An 18307-nucleotide genomic window follows, 5' to 3' on the forward strand; every position below is an offset into this window, starting at 1 on the left:
TGGACAAATGCCTTTTCCAAGTGGAAAATCAGCAGAGTCAGCAATACCCAAATTTCTGCATCTGTCCCAGTTGGCTGGGTCCAGCGTTGCTTCCACTAACTCTTTTAGTGCTGCTTAATAAGGACACTATATTCCAATACGAACATGAAAGGTATGGCTCCCTTTTTGTTACATGCCTCGCTGTCTACTGTAAATAGGTCACTTAAAGGTGTGAGTCTGATGTTTAGCACTCCCATGTGTTTGATTCTGTGACTACCCATGGCATTAGGCTCTTGGGCTCTGGTGGGATATTGAATCATGATCTTTTAAATGCATGTCTCTTGTTCTGGAATATCTTGAGGTACAACCGTTAATGTCACTGTTTCTGGCATCTGCTGGTGTCTTAGTGTATTTGTGGAGCTTGGGAGCTTTGGTATACGCCCCTCTAAATGTTTCATTAGAGTCGTTCATGTTTTGAGACTCTGGTTCTGCATAGGCCTGGGGTTGACTTTCGTCAGTAAGCTGGTTTAGTAGTCTCTTTACTGAAGTGTTTTTATGTTGCGACGTCACAACTCTGTAACTGTGGAGGCAGCTTCAAGGCCAAATACAAGGCAGCTTCAGTAACTACCGCATCTCATACTCTACGATGTGACTTCTGTGAAGCAGAATTCTGGTTTTGGTGATTTCTCGATTTATAGATGGATGTAATGAAACTTCCTGGAGTATCTTCTTGTGTTAACAATTCAGTGATTGGCGTGCTTCTCCTGTTCATGTGGTTTGTCCCAGTTATATCATCACTGCTTAATGAAATGATGTTTCTAAAATAATTTTCTGATATATTGCCTTCGCATTAAAGACCTGAGATCCAAAGAGATAGTGTTGGATGGCACTGCATTTTTCGGAGAGGTGACTTTCAATTCTTGTTCTCCATGTTGCCAAAGGAAGCAGTTCAGCTTTGTATGCAAGTGTCACGGAAATGTGGAGTAAACCAACATGAGAACTGTGGTGCACTGGGAGGGTCAGCCTGCCTCATCACTGAGACCAATGGCTTGAAAGTGCAGGCAAATGGGCGTAAATCTGGAGACATCCATACAGTTGTCCGGTTCTTTCTCCGTCTCCATGCAGCCTAACGTGTGAGAAGAGGATGTATCAAAATCATTGCCTGTATTTTGGAATATATTGGAATCAACTGAGTTTTCCTGTGTAACAGTTGAAGTATCAGCACATACGGGGGAGAGCAGAAACTCCCCGTGAACTCAGGAGAAGAGCAAGAGGATAAGCGTTTGTTTTTTTTTTTTATTGTGAGAAAAAAACATGAATGAGATTTGAGAGGTTTCTTGGTACTGCTTGGAGTGGAGCTCTTTTATACCTTGCTTATACCTACAGTGAGAGATGGGGCACTTACATAACTGGAAAGTTTTGTTCTGATCTGGAAGACAAATTTCACATCTGTGATGGGCTTTACTGGTGGGATGGAGAAGAGAGAAACGTTGCCCTGTGGATGATCAGCAGAAGCACTGGAGCACGAATAAACTTGGTGTACACACACACGTTATGATTAAATCTTGTGGTTCTCTTGGGGATACCAACAAATTCAACCTGAAACGTTCAGCCTATGACAGCACGGGGTGAGAAAAAGATCTAGTAAATCTGAAGTTCCCAATTACAAATAAGAGTGCCAGTTTCTTTGAATTGTTAGTTTGTAGTGCTATTTGTTGTCAGCGTAGTTTGCACAAATGATCTTTAGGATGACAAGGGCATTATGTTGCTGTTTTCTTTCAGCAGGACCAATTTCAATGCTATTACTGGCTTAGATATCAATTCCCCCCTCCCAAAACAAAATGAAAGAACCTCAAACCAACCTGTGTGATTCTGTAAGCAGAAGGTTATTTAAATAACAAAATGATACCACTCCCTATGTGAAATGAAAACAAAACGTAGCGCAGCCTGAAATTCTTACTCTGTTGTCTTTTTGTGTGATTTAAGAGATTTCTCATGTAAACTGGATTGTGGTCAGCTTTCTCACCAGTGTAGCTGAGCAGTAATTTTATTGAGGCAATGTCTGTGTCTTCATGAAACTGATCACAAAGCTTCTGCTCTTTTTTTATACTTTTTTATCCTTGATACTTGGTTGTTCCTGATAAGGATGATAAGCTTATTGGGTACATCCATCTTCATCTTACTGCCTACAGCAATACCGAAAGGTGGTGTATACCGGACGCTTGCGTTGCTTCCAGACCCGTTGTAATTTGGGCTCTAGAAAATGGAACTTCTGTGTTTCTCACAGATTGAGACCTGCTTGTTTATCCTACATGGCTTTCAGCTTGGCTATCTTCAAAAGCTCATCTGTCAGAAGAGAAGGAAGCTGACAGTGATGAGAAAGCAGACATTCACCAAATTGTTTAGGCAGTGCTTTCTAGCAGGATTAGCAGTACTTCCTAGCAGAATTCTGTTCGATGTTTGTCCTGGGCCTCAGCTTGAGGTTACGCATTTTCTGCGACAGTAGTACTTCTTCAGCTAGACTTCCTTATTAAAAAGTAGAGCATCCAGTACTGCTCCAGGGTCAGACAGGACCTGATGACTTTGGCAAGTACTGTTTTCTTGGAGAGGAATCAGACATTCATCTACATGTTCCCTTTGAATCCATTGGTTCAGGAGATCTTTCCTCTGGTCAGCTGGGAGGAAGCCAAATTGTTGCCAATCTTAAATGGGTCTTGGCAGTTTTTCCAGCAAACATCCATAGCTTATGTTTAGTGCTGCTTTCCAACTTTCTGGGTCTTTCTCGGTTAGGAGAGACTAACTGCCTGAATCTCCTTGGGTTGGCATCCTGATTAGTGAGGGGCTTATAGGAGAATTTTTCAGCAGTCTGGGTTCTGGAAACACCCCACACCCTTGAACGTTTGATCATGTCTTTATTGCAGTGTTGCATTATATTACACAATACGCATACACCAGTTTGATTTCTGCTTCAGAAGTTATAATTTCTGCTTTTAACATTACATGCTTGAATTACGGCCCGATTTATTTACCAGAAGATCCAACCTCCAAAACAACCCAAGACATATACTGGTATGGCTGCTCAATGTGATTAAATGTAAGAACTAACATACTGTGCTGGACCAAATGTCCATCTAATCCAGCATCTTGCCTTTATCAGTGGCCAGCAGCAGCTGACTGAACAGCGTAGGAAATGGGTGAATTCTGTCAGCTGCTGAAATATTAACAGTAAATTTCTGACAGACACTTGTTTAGCCGCTGCCTGAGATGGAAGCTACATTTGGGCTATTGCACTGTGAATAACAACATCAAACGATTTATAGGTGAATTTGTTTGCTGCCTTTTGGAACTCATTTATATTTGTGGCTTCCATAGTGTTCCACAGCAGCAAGTTCCATGCAGTTTAACTGCATTTTCTGTGTGTGTGATGGGTTGATGTGAGAAAAATAGTTTCATTTGTTTTAAATGTGCTCCCTAGTTGTCATTCCTCTCTGTACCATTTCTGGCTCTCCCCTTTTTGAGGTGGAGCAGCCAGGATTACGTGCAGTGTGCATCACAGCAGAATGTTCCCTGTTTGTTCTCTGTTCTGTTTCTAATACCTTCTGAGATTTTCTCTGACTTCTTTCTGCTGGGAGTTGAACTGTTTGCTTGCAATAATCTCAAAATCTTTTTCATAAGTAGTAATGCTTAGTTTAGATTCATTGTTGTGTATTTATAGCTAGGGTTATTTTTTCCTCTGAGTATGTTACTTTGTACTTGTCGAGACGGGACAATAAAATGACAGATGAAAATCAATCATTTGGTATTATCAGATCCCCTGTAACTCTTTGAAGTTTGCTTTAATTTTAACTATCTGGAATAATGGAAAGCATCATAATGTCTGCAACCTCCCTTTTTGCCAGATCAGTTAAAAGTATGTCCACAGACTCAACCCTGATCCTTGTAATGGTAACTCCCCTGCTTTTTGACTGGTTAGTGTTTTCCTTATTTTCAGTCTTTTAATATATTCTTAAGAAGGGGAAGGCCCCCTCAGGGATTTTGCTCTAAGGTGGTGTGAGGTGTACAAATGGGTTCATCTGCCTTTTGTTTTTGATGCCATGTGGTGTATGAACCTTTTGCTGTTCAAGACTCACATATTCCAGTGTCCCTTTTCTTTTGCTTTGAAGTTGGATGTCCAAAAGCTTCATTTCATTAAGATTGCAATCTTCTTTATGAATGCTTAGAAGAGAGTGTTCCTCAGAGATGTGATGATTTTTTTTTTTTATGATAGTTTAAATGGCCAGTGCTTTGTAAGCTTCGTACCATGAATTATATCCCCTCCAGTAGGAAGTGGCGTTCCCTGCCTATTTTTTCAGTTCTTTCCTCTTCCAGTTTGTGGAAGTCCCTGTCTTGCCTTTTTAATAAAGTCTGTCATGTTTTTGCTATGACTAGCTGTGAGTTTATTTTTTGAATAAATAGCAGGAATCAACTGCTTATCTCTTTTTGTTATCTTAGTAGGATTTTCATAGTTTTTATTTGAAACTCTAGTTCAAAAGCCAAAACTTCTCACTCACCCAGCATTGATCTCAGTGAGGGATACTATGATCAGTTTTAAGGCAGCTTGACTGTCAGGCAAAGGGCAGGTGTTAACTTTTCTAGGTTTAATCCTTGTTTAACTAGAACATCTCAGTTTGATTTTGGGAGGAGTTTGTATTAACTAGTTGAGTTTTTAGGAATGTGGGAACAGACACTTTTCAGAGAAGAAATATTGCTAGAAAGTAATGCTTCTTTTGATTATTATGCTTCTACGTGTGAAATTACCTCTCCCTTGCTGCTCTAAGTATTGATTGGGGTTTAAATAATTAGACTGACAGAGTAGTACATGTGTTCGTTCTTACCGTATCTGAGGGGTAGGAAGAAGGGCTGTGACGGACACTTCTGTCCAGAAGACTTCTAGCCTGGAGGACAAGAAGACTAATGCTTCATGTATGAACATGCAGATGTGACATCCAGGCTGTAACAATTTACCTGCTGTAGGAATTGCATCCTTTACTTCAGCTTTGCTCAGTGTTTATGGATTGTACAAATTTTCAGATATTTAGGTGGTTTAGATCATTGTTGGGGGAATCAGCCCCCTTTCAACTTCCTTGCTATTTGTGCATTTGGTAATTTGAATTATAATTTTACATTATTATATTCAGCTCTTAGCAGCTTGTGCTCTTGTGTGGGTGCATACTTGTCATGCTTTGCAGGTTGTGGAAAAATTTATTTTTTTGGTTGGTTAGTATTGTTGTGGAATTAGAACAGTCGCTAGTGTACTGTGTGACTGCAGCAGGTACTTAATAACTGCAAAAAGTTTAATTTGTACAAATGAGTGTTATCTCGACTCCTTGTATAAGAACTTCTATGCAGATTTTGAAAAAGTAAGATTGATGGCTTTAGATCTTCATGAATGAGAGCTCTCTGAATGATGTGTTTTGTTTTTGTAGCATGTGTAACCTAAGCAGATGAAGCTTGCTTTGATTCTCTGTCTCTACCTGGACAAACCATTATTTTGTGTATTAATGAACTTTATTGAGATGCTTCTAAAAAACTATAAGAAATGAATACTTGCATTTTATAAGCCAGGTATCGCTATTGTGTGTGTGTATTTGGAAGATGAAACTCTTTAAGTGACTTGACAGAGGCTGTTCAAATAAACTAGTTCTGAAATTGGCAACATGTGCTACTGCAGATCCCAGGATCCTTTAGTGTGTTCACTAAACAACCATCCTGTCCTCTTCAGGAAAAAAAAAGTACTTCTTAGCATTCTGCCGCCTTCCAGGACTAAAGCCTGTAGTGTGTATGAAAGGATGATATACAAGCCACTTCCCCCACAGAACCTGTGCCAGATATTATGTGCTTGTTAATGCAACTTGAGAAAATAGAAAGGGCTGAAATAATTGAAATTCTTAATGTTTCTTCAATACATGGTTCGAAAATATACCATTTAGCACAGTTTAAAATGACAATAGGGACTATTATTCACTAGGAGTGACTTCTGAGACATTAAATTCCTCTTGTTTTAGAATTCTTTAAAATGCTCCTGTTTGCTTTGGGAACTTAAATACCTTCTGCCTGGTACAAGGATCTATGTTTTCTTGTAGCAGAGGGGACTGAAAAGAGTGTGGAGACTGGTATCCTCCTGCTTTTCCTCCCTTCTAGGGCAAGTGTTTCTTAGAAGACAAGGGACTGAAATAAACCCTGTAACCAGGTATATTGTGCAGAATAGAGAGGGGGAAACAGCTGCTCAGATTTTGAGATCAGAAAACAAATCTGTAATGGGGAAGAGAAAACAGGCCTTTCCAAGGTGCATATATATAAACTTGTTCTCACGCATCCATCTTTTTTGTGTTGGTTGTTGTCTAATAGTGAGTTCTTTAGGACTCTTGTCATAAATGTTTTATGTATCAAGTGTTTTCAGGGTTTCCATTGCAATGAGCTAGTTAAATCAGTGTTTAAATAATTATATATAAAAAATAAAAACAAAACCACATTGCAGGTACTCTGGATTGTTTGGGAAATCTTTTATTTTTGAATGGCTGTGAACCGTTCCCTGGAAGGAACAAACTGTGGTGATGATTTCGGGGGAGTGGAGTGGTTTTGATTTTTTTTGGGTTTCTTGTTTGTTTTTTGGGGTTTTTTTTGGTGTGTGGGTATTTTTTTTTTTTTTTGTTAAAAAGTACAATGAAACCATTTTTTGCCTTCAGTATTCAGGTAAGGTGTGTATTTCTGTACTTACCTCTAATTCTTAGCGTTCTTTAAAGTTTGTGTTGGTTTTGGATGTGTTTTGGTTTTTTGGGGGGTTTTTGGTGTTTTTTTGTTGTTTTGTTTTGGTTTTTTATAATGTAGTATTCTGATATGTTTGACCTCCAGAATATTACCCCTTTTTGTTTGGGTTGGTGAAGATGAATTTGGAGACTACTTCTATCTATACCATAGTTCATGCTGTTGTGTTTCCCCAGTAGTTTTGTGTCAGTGTTGTATGACTGTGTTGCATCAAGTAGTTTACCCAAAATGTCATTCAGGGTAAAGCTATTAGAAAATGTGGGGTTTATCTCAGTGTTGTTCCATCTTGCCTGGATGGGAAAGTTCATGCTATATAGAGGCAAAACTTTTTTTTTTGTCCTGAACCTGGGTGTTGCAAAGCTACAAGGTAGATTAGAAATCCTAAGAGCAGAAAAATGCTGAATTAGGTAAAGTAAAGGCTTAAAGCAGTTGTCAGAATGGGATTAACCTGACAGAGAAATAAAGTTCTCTGTAAGAGAACACTTCGAGGTACTTGGGCTACCACTTAATTGCACTTTTATTTAATAGGTTTGTATGAAAATGAATAAGGGAGTTAGGAATTGGTGTTGAAAGAGAGAGAAATATGTGAATATTGACGCAGTGTTGGACTTGTGTATCTGTTGAGAGAATGGGAAAATCTGAATGTTCAGAGCCCAGCAGGAAGCAAGCAAGAAGGGATTTCTTCCCCTTAGAGGTATGCTGTGAAAATGGTGATGCAGCCTGGCAGGCTAAGTCCTGTTGCATTCAAGGAACAAAAAACAACAGCTGACGATGGCTCAGAAGCTGCAGGGTAGCTGGTGTAGTAAAGAAGAAGAAAAATTAGGGCCAAATCTTGCACAGTAAACTGTGATTCCCTCGTCTTTTTAAATACAGACACCATAGCTAAAGGAAGCAGAGTAAAAAAGCTGATGCTGGAATGATCTGGTAGTTTAAATCTGAAGGGAAATGGGGAGAAGGGGTGGACTCCTGCTCATCTGCAGCAGCACAGCACACAGAGCCTACCTGATTTAGGCCTAGCGACAGTTGCGTTGGAGGCCTTGGGAAGGCAGATAGCTCGGCAAGCGTGTTTTCTCAGTGTGACGTACTTGGGAGTGTGTACAGCCTGCATGCTAAATGCGAGTGGCTGGATTTGACTTTGCTTATAACAGTTCTAAGAATGTAATGAAATCCCTTCTCACTCACGCTTTTATTTTGGGATAGAGGGGGAGAGAAAGGAGCTTTCAATATCCTGTTTAGTTCAGAGTTTGAAACAAGTGTGTTTTACCTAATTCTGTTTACTGCCTTTTTATTTAGACTACTTGTAAAACATGTTGATGTCTTTAAGTGCTCTATCATAATTTATCGGTACACAAACCTAGAAACTCATGAACACCCTAATGCTGTTTATTTTCTTTATTTAATCTATACACGGAGCATACTGTACTTACTGTTAGAGGGTCTTAAGATGGGCTTCCTTGTTTGTTTGTTTTTTCGTGGGGCTCTTTGCTCAGGAGATCAGGAATGCCAAAATGACAACATAGTATAATGAAATAATAGCTGGTGAAATAAAATGAGTTTGACTAAAAAGCAAATCAAATTAAACTGTAGAATGAGAATGTTTTTTACTGAGTGTTAGAAGGCTGTACTTAGAACAGGTGTTGTATTTATTCAAGAGTAGAGGAAAATGTGATACCTTTCTGGTAGCAGCAGAGGGTCCCAGCTGCCTTTTACAGGGTTCAGAGCACCCAACAGAATCAACAGAAGTCCGAGACTTTTTTGCATAGAACTGTGTGGAATTAAATTGCTGGTATTTTTTTCTAGAAAAAAAAATAAATTCTAGCAGGTGAGAAGCATTACCTTTTTCATCTTGTTCTTAAAATCTGAAGACAGATTAAGAAACAATTGGTTGTACTTTGATACTTTTGTCATGTGAACATCTGTTCACTAACAAATCACTTTCATATTGTCTTCTGACAATTATTCAGAAGCCTGTGACATAATAGAGCTAGTGATCCGTAGTGTTGTAAAGGCAAGAATTTATGTATAGTTTCTTGTTCTGAGCAATCTCACTTCCTGTGGAAACAAAAGTTCTACGAAAGATAAAATGAGCTCCTGTATTATTTTTTTTCAGTATCATAAAATACAGAACACAATGTATATTAGCAGCTAATTTTCAAATTCATGCTGCTGTACTTTATATACATGAAATAGTTTATTTTTAATGCATGTGCTAAAATAATTAAATTGAAGATGCGAGTTTATTATAAGAACTGTGCCAGACAGGCAGCGCAGACCAGTACTTGTTTCAGTATATCGACATGAAAGTTGACCCATAGCAAAACCAGCACAGGTTGGTTTAATTTTAGTGTTTAAAGTACGTTTTAAATGATGATTTTTCTCCTTGACCTTTTTACAGTCTTTTCCCGGACAATATAGTAAACAAGTAAAGAACTCTTATTCCCTGTGCCATAATGAGGATAAGCAGAAAATAATAGTGATTTCTATTCTGCCTGAGTAACAAGCAGAACATACAGAATTCAGATGCCTGGCAAACTCGGATGCCTCTTTTTCCCCAGTCGTTCTGTAGGTCTTCCAGTCTCAAAATGAAAAGAATGTGTCTACGTGACTGGATCACTGAAAACATAACTTGTAAGCCAAACTTCTAACCAGGTGGGGAAAGTGAAGGATGGCTCCTTGATGATTGCTTTAGTTAAAAAGGAAAGTAGCCAAGTGCTCCATCTCTTGCCCACTGTAGCATGCTGGAACTCCATGACTGCTGAAGGAGGGAAGGAGGGCTCCCTCCTGCTGCTTAAGTTTGTGCTTGGTGCTCCCCAGACCCATCTGTGAATCGCTTCAACTTTCTGTGGAGTGTGACACCCCCTCACCCTCCACTCCCCCCAGAAAAAGTGTGGGGACTGCTGGTGGTGGGACTTCACAGCTGGAAGACAACATAAAGGAGAGCACCTTGGTCAGATTAGCTGCCTGTGGGAGTGTTGCAGCTGCAGGATAGATTAAACTAGAGAAACTGGAGGTAGAACTATGCACTCTGAGCAGAACTGGGATTTAATTAAACCTCTTGATGTACTGTTAGTCTAATCTTTCGTTGTGCATGCTTGAAGAACTATCATTCAGTTAGCAGGTTTCATGGACACACTGAGGGAAGAGCTTTACTGAGAGTACAGCATCCAATTTTTGAAAGAGCCTTATAAATATGGAAGTATAAAAGGTTACCTGTTGTTGTAAGGTGCCCTACCATACAATCACTAATCACAATTTATCTGCATTTTTTGATGTTTGCTTATTAGTGCATGCGTACCTAGCTTCTGTCTGATATTTGTGGGAAGGTAACATCAGTAGAAACTTGTGTAGCTAATATCTGTAAATCTGTCACTAGAAATTTCCCTGTTGCTCCCTGTGATTCTTGGCCTCTGATGCTTTAAACTGAAAGTCCTTGTGATTGCAGGGTCTTTCTTTCATTGTAAATGCATGTTAGATTTTTGTTCAACAAATTTTCACATTTCGGTTTTCTATTTCTTAATTTTAAAATGCATTGTGTAATTGTGTCTGTTTCCTGCAAGTTGCCCTTCATCAAAATGTTTAACACAGATTTATTCCCTTAACTGATACTCCCTTTAAGTGGTTTTCACTATATTTTGTAACCATGGAAATGGTGTACAGATAATATTTATAAGGTAGAAGGAAAAACAGGGTGTCTAATGGGACCCCTGCTGTTCTGAAATCTCTTCAGCAAAAAAAAGTCCAGACTCCTGGGATTCTGTATAAATGTAATAGGAAGTCTTCTGTAATGCAGAATGATTTTCTAGAATATATGTATTCACTTTAAATAAATTAGTTCATATGTTCATGTTGGATAGTCCTTTAAAAATTCATCTTCACCTCGGTTCTCCCAGTTGTGTAACCACAAAACTTTGCTCTTCATTGAAACGCTAGATTTGAGAAAGCTTTAATTGATTTGCAGTCACTCTGTGCTAACACCGAAACTGAAAGCATGTTTTTGCTTGCTGCTGCTGTTCTTAAATGCTGATATTTTGGACGAGCACTTTCACTGTTTCCTCTCTAAAGCCTGGAAGAATGAGCAAAGTACTCATTACTTTGAGTCATATGTACTTCCTTTATCCTGCCTCCCCTCTCCAGGAGCAGAATCTTTCCTTTCCTTAACCGCTGAGGATATGTGTGTGTTGGGGAGTGGGATTGGTTTGTTTTGTTTAATTTTATTCCTCATCTTTAGTGTTTTGCTCTTTTAACTTTTTTTTTTTTCACTTGTTTGGCATTTCCCCCTGCTGGCAGATTGAGTTAATAGCACTTCTTTCTGCTGTGGAAATGGAAGGCTGTAGTTGTCCTTGAATGTCACTGTTTTGTGGTTGAGGTGTTGGCTGCTTTTCTCATTTTTTTTTTTGTTCTCTGAACATCTCTGGTACAGAGGTAAAATTCAAAGAATCGTTTGAACAAGCAGGGGATGTGCACATACCTGAAGTTCTCCCCATGAGAAGTGCAGTAGCACTTCCAGTGATAGTCAGAGATACCTCTAGTTCTGCATTTCATGCCTGCAGTCTTGCAGCACTACTCAGATCGTCTCCTTTTGTACTCTGGACCTCTTCCCAAAACTCTTAAGGCACTTCTGCCTCACTAACGCATCGTTCCCACAAGCCAGTTCTTTCCAAGATAAAGTGGATTGCTAGAAGGGGAAAATAGTTTGGCACTCAATATGAAATTTCTCCTCATGTTTAAAAGAATAAAATTTGAAAAAATTTTGAAGTTTTTGAAAAATCAGAGATCCCTTCGTTCTTAATGGAATTTGGTGGGGGGGGACGGGGACTTCAATCAGTATGGGAGTTGAGTTTTTCTTAAGTTTTTTCTTATTCCTTACATCTTCAGTTGTTAAACCAATTACTAGGATTTACTCTGTGTGTTCTTTCTAGAAAGTAGTCCTCCTTTTCACAACTCCTTCTCTGTCTCCTTTTCCCCAAATAGTCCTTTGCCTCTGAAGTAGAAGGGAAGGCAGAAACTTCTCAGTTAAAAAAAAAAACTCAAACAAACAACCGGAACACAAACCTCTAAATAACTTCCCTTTGAATTTCTTATAAATTTTGAGACAAAACTGGGAGTGGGCTAGTATAGCTAGGAGGGGATGACAACTGCTTTCTATTGACCTTCCATCTTTTTTTCCTTCCCAGCTTTATGTATACTTTGTAAATAAGTTGAAAATAATGAAAAAAGAAAAATTGCAGTTTTAAGACTTAACAGATGAACTGACATTTTTTGAAGTTTAATTGATAAACTTTGTTTACTAAAGAAACCAAACCCCAAACCCCGTTTCCAGCAACCCTATGAAATGTGGCAGAATTCAGCAAAAATTTTTTAGAAACAAACGCCAAACCCTGCTTTCCACTGATTTATATCTTTACATCATGTAAATCTCTTATTTTTTTTCAAAAAATTCCCTAGCTCCCTGCTTCAGCTGTGAAACTTTACTGTTGCACTGTTACTAAAGCATAAATTTACAGACTTAATTAGGATTGGGGGTTCCTCTTAGTGTATTGTATAGATTAACAGTCCTTCTAAATAATGAAGTAATTAACTAAAATAAAAGTTCAGGTCCCCCAGCTTTTTACCTGAGCAGGAATTTAGCCACGCTGTGTAGAAGGTGGGTTTGTGTTTATCTAAAAACTGATGAATGGTAACTCACTGAGCAAAGTGAGGCTTAGTGTTCTTGTTCATATTTCTCTGTATGCAGTACCAGAACTTTTGAATGAAACAATGCTGTAAAACATCCCCATACACTGGTTTCTGGGTACAAAAAGCAGAATTGTACTGATGATAATTTTACGAATGTTAGAAGGGGTTAGATGGGGAATCCACTGGGCCCTTGGTATTAAGTCAGGAAGAAATTCTGCTGGGCTTACTAATGGTCATAGGTTAGAGAGGCAGGCATTCTGTAATTTTCTAGTTTAGTTTTTATTTAAAGAAAAAACCCTGTTTCCCTGAATGCCTTATTTATTGTATGGAAGGAAATAGAAAAGCAGAGAATTGAATTTGTTGTGTGTTGGTTTGTTTTAAGTGGCAGCACCTTTCTCTTTTTCCTTTAGAATGAGGGAAAGTATATGTGTTTGAGAAGTGGGAGGATGAGTGTTTTATTTTAAAGATGGCTTAAATGGTTAATCCTTGGTGAGTTAAATTATGCAAACTTTTTCCCTTTCAAGTTAAGTGGCTTTAGGACATGCATGCTTCTCTGATTCACGAAATATGCTGAGACTGTTCAAAGAAGAGGGGTTTGTGCGTGGGCAAAATGTGCAAAGCCACATACCTTAAATCTGCTCAGGTGAGAGGCATTCCTGAGATTTTAAAACATACTTGTGCTAGCTTTCCACTAGGCCAGATGTGGTTTTTTATTTTGCTAGAGAGTGTGATCTCATCCCCCACCCCACTCCCTAGATGCCAGGAAAGACTGCGTTCAGGAAGAGTTACTAATGCCCATTAGAGCTGTAGTCGTAGGACAAGCAGAGCTAAGAGGGTAATCTTTGTCAGCCTGCGTGCGTTTGACTGCCGTGGCAAGTTTTGGCTGATACTTTAAAAATCAGCTTATGAAGTGGTTTTGCCTTTACAATAGAGATGGTCTTTTTAGCTGTAATGAGTCTTTTAGCTCAGTTTCTATATGTTAAATATAGTACTGCTTCTGCAAAGACGAATGATGGTGTCACACACTCCCATTTAAACTTAGTTTGATGGTTTTATAAACTGTTTTAGAGAAGGTGAAGCAATCTATTCCCAAATGAAATCAGCTTCTGGTGTCTTAAACTCCAAATTGCATCTGTTTCATGGCTAATCATAGCAGCAGAAGGAACTCGAAGGCAGAACTGAAGTTTGTAGTCTGAATCTTGTGAGTTGTCGGCATCCATCAATAGAAAATCCAGGCTCCTTGACCATTTTAGTGGGAGTTATTTACCAGTATTGCGTGGGGATAGGGAGGAGGAAGAGAGAGAAGTTATAAAGGAGTTGTGCAGACAGACAAACTGGAAGGCATGGCTAGTACACTTCAGTGCAGTCTCAGTTATCTTGGGCAATCCTGTTGGCCCCTTTACCCCCTGCCTGGCACGTGTTCCTGGGGCTGACTGGGAGTTCTCCCAGCAGCAGCATAACGGCAAGATCAGATTCCCTGTGCTGGCACACGGGAGGCTTGTTTTTAGTCGTGGAAGCAACAGCACCGGCGCTGCTGTCAACGGTCATGGAAACGTGAGCCTTATAATAATGTCATTTGAAATAGCTTGTATACCCCCTGTCTGGGCAGTGTTTGGTCTGTCTTTTTCTTGAGATTGCAGAAATCCTGTCCTGTTAAGGAATATGAATTGTTTCATTTCTGACTTGAAAATCACAGTAAAGTAACTGTTATGAGTTGTTTTCCTAGAAGATACTGATAGAATGCTCTCTATATACATGATGCATTTCAAATGTAGGAAGGAGAGCTTTTGCTTTGAGGAGTTCACATCTAAAGACAGAGGTCCAGAGGAAACTGTTAATCCCTTCTGTGTGCAGTGTATTTTGCACCAAAAAACCCCCTAATTTTAATTAATGCTTTACCCTTAATACTGTCAGGCAATGCTCTGAAATATGAAAGAATGTCAGGTTCACAATTGCCTGTGCACAGCAATTAGTCCTTTTTCATGAGTCCATCCTGTGCACTGAACACCATTGAGTTCCTATTGGCAAAAAGTAAAAATTACATAATTAAATATTATAATGTGATATGTCACATAAAGTTCCTGATTAAAATTACATGGTCTAACAGTAAACATGCTAGCTTCTAGAGTTAGGAAAAATGCTAACTAAAAATGGCTAAACATGACTTCTCATTTGGAAAAAATGGGAGAAATGAATCTCTGGTTACAGTAGCATAAGCTTTATTGTATAACTTAAAGGTAGTAATAAGTACCTCATTGATGTAATCAAACATCTTAATGTACAGATGCTTAGCATTTAAGTAGTCTTAAACCTTCAGGTGCTCTATGTTAAAATGTTTAACCACCATGTGTAGTTCTTCTGATGTCCTCAGGGGCTACCAAGCCTTAAACACAGGAGTTTTGTGTTTGACGTCTTTGTTTTCATAACAGTCCCATGAAATTAATAACTCTTCTCCTTATTTACAAACTTCAACAACAAATTTAAAGTTGATCTGCAGAATATGATTGTTTTGGTAATGGTGGTGTATTTTTCCTTATGTATATTGTATACAATTGTTGAAAAGTTTAAGAGCCTGGTTGGTTGGGGGGGGGTGGAATTACTTCAAGTGTATGTATATATCAAACTACCCTTCCTGTTAGTAACATTGACATCAGATTCTAAAGTCAGTCTCACTAAGAAAAATGTATTTCTAAAACTTTGATGTTTTATTTGATTAATGCTAATTTTAATGGGTTTTTGTTTTTAGCTTGTAGTAAACATAGGTAGGCATTGCTCAAGCTTTTTTTCTGTTCGTATATATGTTTTCAGAAGAAGGCAGTGTTTTTAATATAAAGCAGAGGTGGGTATAGAAATATGACTCCCAGAGCTGGGGTTTTAAAAACCCCTAAATATTGCAGAATTTACTGTAATAATCTGAGAGTTAGCCATGCAGACTCCTATCTGGGATAGGTTACAGCATGTGTTTCTAGAGTCTTCAGAAGGCAACCTCGGTAAAATGAATAGCTGAGATTTCATGATACATTTCTACTTGCTGAAGTTTTTCTTAAGAAATCCTGCAAAATGCTAAACTCTTCAGACCTCTGTTGATATGAGTGATTGTGAGCTGTCTAATCTTAACTTTCTAATCTGTTTTGTAGTGAGAGAGGCGGTGTGAGTTTGTGTATGTACTCCTGCTGTGAACAAGAACTAATCTCATTTCATCTATAGAGGGATTTTATCTGGTACCTTTTTCATTAATACTATTCTGCGTTGGTTCCCAGTGCAGAGAATTGTCAAGAACTAAAGCTACAGATTTAGTTGGTCATAAACTGTTCTTTACTATATAAATGTTAAGAGCAATGGAAAACCTAAGTCTGTTTAAGATGCTTGAAGTTACCAATCTTGGATGTTTGTTCTTCATTCCTCTGTCTCAGTTCCTTATCTGAGAAAACTTGTAGGTATCAGACACAAGTTTTTCTGTGGCTCTCATTAGCGTGTATGAGGAAACCAGTTGTTTATTTGTTGTAGAGCTTAGATGTTGTATTAAAAACAGCATGCAAACTGGAAACTCAGAATGAAAAGAAATTATTCAACTGATACTTCATTCTTTAAGGTTGTCCTCGCTGTTAAATGAGGCAGAGATGCCAGTAAAAATACTATACTTGCATGAGGGTAGAATTAAAGTATTTTGTATTTCCAAAGGCTTTGCTTTCAAACATTAACCTGTTCTAAACACTTCAGAAAAAGCCTGTAGTAAATTATGTACAGAAGAGGATGCAAATGTATTTCCATTCTCTGTCTAGCTCCTCTGTAAGTGACTTCTCCAAGGCAACACAGCAAATCACTCGGATAGTCACGATTAAACTCCTGGTGTTCCTAACTTTGTCCCCGGGAGCCCCTGGGTTCTCAGCCCGGGGTTGCAGCCCTACAGTGTAGTTAAATGCAATCCGAAGGTTTGTAACTGTGCAGCTTTTTTGTGCACAGTTCAGCCTTGATGAAGCTAGGGTCCTGCTATGGAGGCGAGTCTCTACGTAGGGGGAAATAAGGAAGGAAGGAACGGTTAATCATGCTGTTATTTTTAAGTGACAGTTTTCAGTTTATGTGTGTACTTGTGCTACAAGTAAATGGATACTTTTTAAAATAAAAATCACACTTTTATTCAAAGCCTGTATTTGCAGATGCATAGTACTGACTGTTTTGTTTAGCTTTCCAGAGTCATCTACAGCAGTGAGATTTTTTTTTTTAAAATTATTTTTTATTAATAGCATGGAGATACAGTTGTAGTTGCTTGTTGAAGAGGGATGGTTAGTGCTTGCATGATGAAAGAGCTTCCTTTATAGATTTTCTTTTTAACCAATTAAATAACTGATTGATAGTGGGAGGTGGTGGTGACAACTAAGGTTTTAGTATCAAAGAAGAAACAACTAGAGTTTGAGAATCACACCTGTCTCTTGAGCACCCTCAACAACAAGGTTATTTCAAATTCTGTATCATCCAGAGAAATGTGCTTAATTTGTATATAGCCTCAAAACAGTCCATACTCCCCAGTTCCTAACCTACCACTTTAACACTTGGATGTTATTTAAATTAACCTGAAATGGCTCTAAAATTAATTTAACTTCTGTAATATTTTGTTGCTCAAAATGCACAATAACATTTGAGACTAGGAGAGCGATGATACAGTCACTACCAGCAGTAGACTTCCTGTTTTCTGTTCTGTTCTTGCTGTTCATCAGTACCCTGGTTCTGCTGGTTAGTAAATGTAAACTCCTCCACTTGCGCTGGTCTCTCCACTGAGTGAGAGATGATTATGTGGCTTTCTGCTGCTCTGTCTATTCATCAGGCTGGGGCTTAAACTTCAGCTCTGTGATGACTTGTGTGTGGATAGAAATGTTTCTGCAAAGATCTTGTTAGCTGTGAAGTTGAAGCTTAAAATATACTAATATTCTAGTATTTCACTAGAAAATTAGAGTATTTTGGAAGCTTTTTTTAGCTTCAGGAAAAGTAATTGAGCAAATGAGTTATTACTTATATTTTAGCTATCTTTTTAGGACTATGACTCAAGAGCTTTTTATGATTCATATGAGGATGATTTCAGAGGTACTACCTTGCTCCTCGGCTAAACGTTGTTCTTCCCATGACACAGGCAGCGTAATGGGCAGTGTATCTTCTCGGCCTCCACAGTTCATGACCTAGCATATTAGCTTAAACTGCCATTGATTTCAGTTTACATTAGTACTCTGGGATTTGAGCTCCAGTGACTGCACTGACACACCACCTGCTCTACCATCTTTGTTGCATTGCTATAACCACTAGTAGAGGTGGTGGGCAAATGTCTGGGGTGGATAACCTTGTCATATTTGGTTGTAGCAGCTGGCAGGGCTTGTGATTTGGATGTTAATAAATGTGATGGAGAGGAGGTATTTCCCCCATACAGGCCTTGCTCAGATCTAGAAAATCTTGTACCTATCGTCTCTTCTTCCCCTGGTGACAGTAATAGTTTGTATTTTAATCCAGGTTGGATTTGCAGCTCTCCTTAGTTTTCCCTGCCATGTCAAACAGATTTTCTTTCCAGGTGGTATTTTATAGTTAACTTCAGCATTTAAAAAAAAAATGCTAAAAACCAAATGCCCAAACCCAAAAAAAACCCCAACCAAAAACCCCCTCCTCAAAACCCAAACTCCTACCCCCTCCAACTTTCCAAATATTTGAATTTTATTTTTCTGTTTCAAACTGTAGTTAAACTGTATGTAATCATATTTTGTTGTTGTTGTTTCTCTTTTGTAGGAGGGGGTAGAGAGCTGAAGGGAATAACTTTCTCAAAACCGGTAAGTACTTCTTTCCAGGGCTAAGATGGTTTTACCTAAGA

The 18307-nt window shown here is 38.6% G+C and overlaps 1 protein-coding gene across 9 annotated transcripts in view; it reads left to right on the top strand.

The window, feature by feature from the left end:
* PHF21A (PHD finger protein 21A) overlaps nucleotides 1-18307 on the top strand; it is a 133760-nt gene that overhangs the window by 14136 nt on the left and 101317 nt on the right. For all 9 annotated transcript variants that reach the window (XM_074867762.1, XM_074867755.1, XM_074867758.1 and 6 more), the window contains exon 2: nucleotides 18226-18266. The gene's annotated coding sequence lies outside the window, so the exon portion shown is untranslated. The remainder of the gene's footprint in view (nucleotides 1-18225; nucleotides 18267-18307) is intronic.

The sequence above is a fragment of the Strix uralensis genome, chromosome 4 (genome assembly GCF_047716275.1).
Source record: "Strix uralensis isolate ZFMK-TIS-50842 chromosome 4, bStrUra1, whole genome shotgun sequence".
Taxonomy (NCBI): domain Eukaryota; kingdom Metazoa; phylum Chordata; class Aves; order Strigiformes; family Strigidae; genus Strix; species Strix uralensis.